This window comes from Rhinopithecus bieti, unplaced genomic scaffold (assembly GCF_001698545.2).
Source record: "Rhinopithecus bieti isolate Rb0 unplaced genomic scaffold, ASM169854v2 scaffold_29393, whole genome shotgun sequence".
In the NCBI taxonomy this organism is placed as follows: Eukaryota; Metazoa; Chordata; class Mammalia; order Primates; family Cercopithecidae; genus Rhinopithecus; species Rhinopithecus bieti.
In genome coordinates this window covers 96230-103022 of record NW_016813642.1, presented here as the reverse complement: position 1 = coordinate 103022, position 6793 = coordinate 96230, and positions in this window count along the sequence as shown.

The following is a 6793-nucleotide window of genomic DNA, read 5'->3' as shown; positions in this document are numbered from 1 at the left end:
GTGACTGGAGGTAGGCACAGAGTAAGAGTTTTTGGCAGTAAATCAGTCTTATAAATAAGTAGTTGTTAGTCTAGAGACACCTAGACTAGATTATAACAAAACATTTTTCTATAATAGGCTTATAATGAAACAATAAACTTTTTAAAATTTCCACAGGAATCTGTTCACGTAATTACTATTACATAATAAGAGAAATGAGGAATAATTACATTTACCTAAAAATACGACAAATTTTCTTCAGTAATACTGAACAGCTTCAAGACACTATTTGAGGGCTGTTATATTTGTTGCTGAACTAATCTCTAAGGTACTGTATGAGGATTCCTTACAGTATAAGCAAATTTCAGCAAGGTTTTCTCATGGTATGCTTTGAATGCCCCTTCCATGGTTTGAACCAATAAATTGAAATGCTTTGAGTTAACAGATGGACAGAACTATACTTTATGAAATTTTCCAGATCAATGTCAATGTTTAATTTTTTTCTCAGTTTCATGAATTTTTAACATATGACTACCTCTCAGATCTGGACACAATAAAACAAAATTATCTAACTGTTCAGGGCTTAGATATTTAAAAACAAGTGAGCAGATCCTGTATGATCATACTTTTTATCAAATTAATTGTTTTTTAGTTGCTTTCAAGTTGTCTTTATGAGTGCAACTGAATTGTGAAGTGTTCAGTTCTTTACAGAGTAAGAAATTGTGGAAAAGCAGAATTGCAAGATTTTCCAGAATGATCACCTCAGGGACTGAAGAGATAAGGTCTAAAGTCTTTTCTCTAAATTTACTGCAGGCAGCAAACATTGATTAGCTCACCTTTGCTTAGGTCAAAATGTGTAGTGTACAGATATTTTGAAGGGAGAGAATTATAAAAAAGAGAGAAACTAGTTTTTCACTAAGACATGCTTCCAATAGCAAGAAATATTGCCACAAATGGTGATTTCTATTTTCCTATCTGCCTATTGAGTAGGTCAGTGTGGGACCTTAAATTTGTTTCATGATATGTGAATTTCAACTCTTATTAGACTTGCAGAGGGAATCTCAGCTCTAATAGTGTATGATCCCAAGAATAGCCATACTAAATTTAATTAATACTCAAGAAAACATTCCCATTCATCACATTATAGGTATGATTTATTACTTTGTAACAATTTTGTGTTTATTGCCTCACTTTTATATCCATCGCAAATGTATAGTAACAAATTATTGGCTTAATTCAGCATACATTGCTCAGTAGAAATTGAATGTAATTTGCTTATATAAGGGAGTTAAGCCAGTTAAAAATTGTGTGGCTTTACCTTTAACAATCTTTAGTGTGATGTTACAATGCTTAATTACTTCATCCATTGAATCTAACGAATTAAAGTAAAAAACCCCTTAGTTGTTCCTGTTCCTTATCAAGTTATATGTATTAAATAACCAGAACTAGATCTGTAAAAGAGCACTGTCAAAATTCTAAAGACAAAAATTTGTTCTCATTTAATTTTTTGCAAAGTAAGGATAACTTTTCTTCAGGTCTGAAGAGCCAGGCAATCCATCTGGGAAGCTCTCCTGAGCAGGCTTGATGAAGTAATTTAAGTTAACCTTGTTTGGCAGGCAGTGCCGTCTGTTCTGTGGTAGCACTACTTGGCTGAGAAGGTGGGCCAGAGGTGATTTTCTCCTCTTAAAATATAAACAAAGCATGACTTATTTCTGTATGCTTTGCAAACATCATATGCCGTGTAATATTTTGCTTACAACATGAACTTTTTGAGGACCTGAAGTGGAAAATTTGAAAACATGGTAATGATTGCCAGCCAAGGAACCCTGCCAAGCTTTAGGGGATACCAATGGTCCTGACCAGGCAGAAGACACTGTACAAAAGTAAATCATCAAGGTAAAGTTCACAGATAGTGGAGAGAAACATGAAGATGGGTTGAATAATAATCTAGTCCTGCTTTCAGACATTAGAGAAAGGGACTTTGGAAGAAGAGAGCCCTGGGGATACACACAAAAAATCACCCGTGGGGATCTCTAAACATAATTTAGGGTGAGCCAATTCCTGATTATACTTCTAAGGAATATTTGTTCATAAAAGGTTTAACTTAACTAAACTAATTGAGAGATGTGATGGAATTACACTGGGAAGCTGTGAGCTATCCTATCTTTGAGAGTTGCCAAGGCAACTCAGAAGGATTGAATTGGGTATCTATGGGGTAGGTTTTTAAAATGAGACCTGGAGGAGGGAGAGAAGGGGGAGGACCAGAAAGAACAAACAGCTGGTATTAAACAGTAGCGGAAGGCAAAAGAACTGGTAGTCTCCCCTTGTAAACAGAGCTGATTGGGCCCTGTTGCTCATGCTGAGCCTTTGGGATTTATACATGAGAGGAATTTAGCAAGTCGCTGGTTGGTCTTGTGTATATTCTGGACCACACAATATGCAAAAGCAGGGCTGCATATCCAGTGAGATAAGGCATTTGGATTTTATTTTATTATTGTTGATTGTACACATCTCTATTTGTTTTCAACCATTTTCCATGTGTGTTCATAAGAATACTGAATTTGGAATAGACAAAATGAGAATTCTAGAAGCTGATCCATATGTAAACCAAGCAAGGCGATAAAAGATAATTTGATAAATGTATTGTGCTTTACCTAGCCCCCAAAAGTTAAAACCAAAATGTTTACTGTGACAGACTAAATCGTTAGCTTCTAAGAATTTTCTTTTTTTAAATTTGCACTGCCAAATACAAACATGCTTTACCAAAACTGCCATCTTCTCCCCAATACCCTCAGGGCCATGGTGCTTTTTGTATGGGAGTTGTATTACGTTGAGCACTTTTTTTCTGAAGTTTGAACCTAAGTCAATTAAAAATAAAGTTCACTTCTTTTAACATAGAACATTATTTGTGATTATTTTAAAAATCCAATCAATTTTCTTCAGGCTTATTTTCAAAACAGCCTTTTAAAAGTGTGTATAAAATTTTAATTAACTGCTGTCCAAGGATACCTATTCATAGCCTTTGTAAAATAATTAGATTTTAAACAGCTGGTCCTAAAAAGCACACGGCCAAACACAGAAAAATTGATGCTGGGCTGAAAATGTGGCCTTTTGTCAACATCTCCCTGTTCTGAACTCACCTATACCAATTTGGTGATACATAATGCATGAATTCTTTTGAGAAGATATATCAACAGTATCAGTGGATGAAATTTTGAGCTGAGTGAACACTACTCATGTTCCCTCAATCCAGCATTGTGCTGCTAATGTTAAACAACCAGCTCTGAAAAATGTGTGTGTGTCAGATACAGGTTTATTATACATTTGAAGCATGCAATTTATAAATAATCAAATATTACAACATTCATTATGTAAATTCCATATGCCCAGTTGATTGTCATGGAATATCTCACCAATTTGAGCCAAACAAATATCTGCAGCTAACCTATGATTACAATTGATGAATAAGTAGGATCTACATGAATGTTAGTTAATTTTTTTTGTTGGTGTTAATGAGGAAGATGAAAGTAGAACTTTAAAGACACATTGGAACTTGATTTTATCAACAATGACATAGGCAACTTTGCTGAATCAGATGAGTTTTTGAATATTGGAAGAATTCCTTAGTTTTTTTTGTAATATTTATAATGTAATGACTGTAGACATGACATGCTCTTAAGTTTAATCTGCATTATTATTTTCTGCAACACTTTCTTAATACAATCAATAAAACTAAATCACACCCTGATTTGTAGAAAGTAACTGATAGAGATGTGGATAACAGAAACACTTGTGGTAGCTCCCTTTGAAGAACAGTCTTCCTAATTAGAAGGCTAGTGGGCCACACCATAGACTACTTACTCCTGAATGAAATGTTTGCAGCCTTAGGGCTGTTGCATAAGCCAAACAGTACATACATAATATTACACTCTATATGTTAAAGTATTTTAATGTGTATTATAGCTATTGTAACACTGCCCTTTGATATCACTAAGATTTATTGGTTGTCACATGTCAACATGTCTGTAATTAATTACACACAAATAATGAGGTATAAGCTCTCAGTATATAAAAAGTGAAGCCCTAGGGACCACACAGAGTAATACGAAAGTAGTATGTACTTTCACACAAAAAATTAATAAAACAATATAAAAGCATATAAAATTAAAAAATGTGAAAGTTAATACCCCCTTGCCTACTACTGTAATCCTATTTTTTAGTTAACTTTTTTTTTTTTTTGAGACAGGGTCCTGCTTTGTTGCTCAGGCTGGAGTGCAGTGGCGTGATCTTAGTTCACTGCAACCTCTGCCTCTGGTGTTCAAGCAATCCTCCCACTTCAGTCTCCTGAGTAGCTGGGACTACAGGCGTGTGCCAACCTACCTGGATAATTTTTGAATTTTTGGTAGAGATGGGGTTTTGTCACATTGCCCAGACTAGTTTTGAGCTCTTGGCCTCAGTGATCTGCCTGCCTCGGGCTCCCAAAGTGCTGGAATTACAGGCATGAGCCACTGCTCCTGACCAGTTAAACATTCTTGATAGTTGGAATGTATCCTTTAAATTTTTCTGCACACATAATTATTTTAATGAGATTGTATTATAAAATGCTTTACTTAGTTTTAATAAGATAATATTCTACTATTTTTTATTATTTCTTTCTTTTTTTTTTTTTCTTTGAGATGAAGTCTCGCTCACCCAGGCTGGAGTGTAATGGCGTGATCTCGGCTCACTGCAACCTCTGCCTTCCGGGTTCAAGTGATTCTCCTGCCTCAGCCTCCTGAGGAGCGGGGATTACAGGCAGGCGCTACCACGCCCAGCTAATTTTTGTATTTTAGTAGAGACGGGCTTGACCACCATGTTGGTCAGGCTGGTCTGGAACTCCTGAACTCGTGATCCGCCTACCTCGGCCTCCCAAAGTGTTGGGATTACAGGCATGAGCCACCGTGCCTGGCCCTATTTTTTATTCTTAAAAGAATACATTTATAAATATTATTCTGCAACTTTTTTTTCTATACTTAATATATTCTTCTTGGTCAGTACATATTATTCCACTTCATATTTTGTAAGAGTTGCAAAGCATTCTATAGCAAGAATTTACCACTCATTGTAATCATTCCCATACTAACAGAAGTTTAGAATTTTTTCAAGTTTTCACCATTTTATATGCTTTTTTATTTTCAGTGAAAATAGCAGTAAATATCCTTTCATATATATTTTTGTACAGCATATGAATTACTGTAGGAGATACAATCCTAGAAACAAAATTTTCAGGCTTCTTCAATCATTGATCATATAAATTCATTTATTTTGCAATTATTGAAATCATTCTGGCTTTAATTCTAGTTCTGTATACAAATATTTGCCAATACACCATCCCCAGCTAGTTACCAAATAAACTTCAAGGGTTCTCCATCTTTTGAGGTCATAGAATTCTGCATTATTTTGTAGTTGAATATTCTGTGGTTCAAAAGTTTTTGTTCTGGAATTAACATTTGCTACAAATGCTTTTATTAATGAATTATCTGATTATTCATTTTAAGAAACAAGTTATTTTATATATCATGTTTATTGTTAACAAATGAGAGTGGATGGAATTCTTATTTTTTGGGTCTATTAACACAACTCCAGAATGAGATTGTCAATGTCTCACTAATTTGAGTAAAAGAATATATATCCTTAAGATATACTTGCTATTAAAGTGAGACAAACATTTACAATTTTTCAAGTAGCAGAGATTGTTGTCCACAGGTTAGAATCTGTAAAAGTGACTAGCTGAGCCATGATAGGTATACTATTCTGGGGGCAACTTTCAGAGCTGTTACACAATAGGGGATTATTAAGCCATTCAAAATTGAAGCTGCTGCTGGAATCTGGGACAGGCAGATTCTTGAGTCTTAGTGATTTTAAAAGGTCTAAATGCATGGAGGTCCTGTCAGTTTGCTTTTATAAAACATTTATATCATATATATAATATACTTCTTTCTGTTAGATATATCAAGGTTGTATCTGCAATTGAGCTAAGTGATTTGCAACATAAACTTGCTTCACATATATTCATTGGTGTTATTCAGTGAGCTTAATTATCTGTTTTAATTTGTTTTGATGCATTTGAGCCTTTCTTTTCTGCCACCTTGAAATACTCAGATTATTTAAATGCACTTATGTAGAAAATGCAATCTGTATTGGGTGAGCAAGATGGTGTGTGTGTGTGTATATGAAGCTATTGTGTTTCTACTCAAATTGGTGACTCAAAAATATGAAGATGTTATGATATCTGAGAAGAAAATAAAACGCTTTAAGTATACTCTCTTGAGAAATGGGCTGGAGTATGGACACCCAGCACTGTATGAAATATTCACTGAGGAGGCCGGGCACGGTGGCTCACGCCTGTAATTCCAGCACTATGGGAGGCCGAGGTGGGTGGATCACGAGGTCAGGAGATCGAGACCATCCTGGCTAACACGGTGAAACCCCATCTCTACTAAAAATACAAAAAAATTAGCCGGGCGTGGTGGCTGGCGCCTGTAGTCCCAGCTACTTGGGAGGCTGAGGCAGGAGAATGGTGTGAACCAGGGAGGTGGAGCTTGCAGTGAGCTGAGATCATGCCACTGCACTCCAGCCTGGGTGACTGAGCGAGATGCCATCTCAAAAAAATAAAAAAATAAAAAATAAATAAAAATAAATAAATAAAAGAAAAAGGAAGGGCTGGAGGGCGATTTTCTGCAAAGAAAAGCAAAAAGAGACATGGGAGATCTCCAAAGGGACGAACAAAGAAGTAGACTACATTCATAAAACTGAGAAAGATGGAAAGATGTTG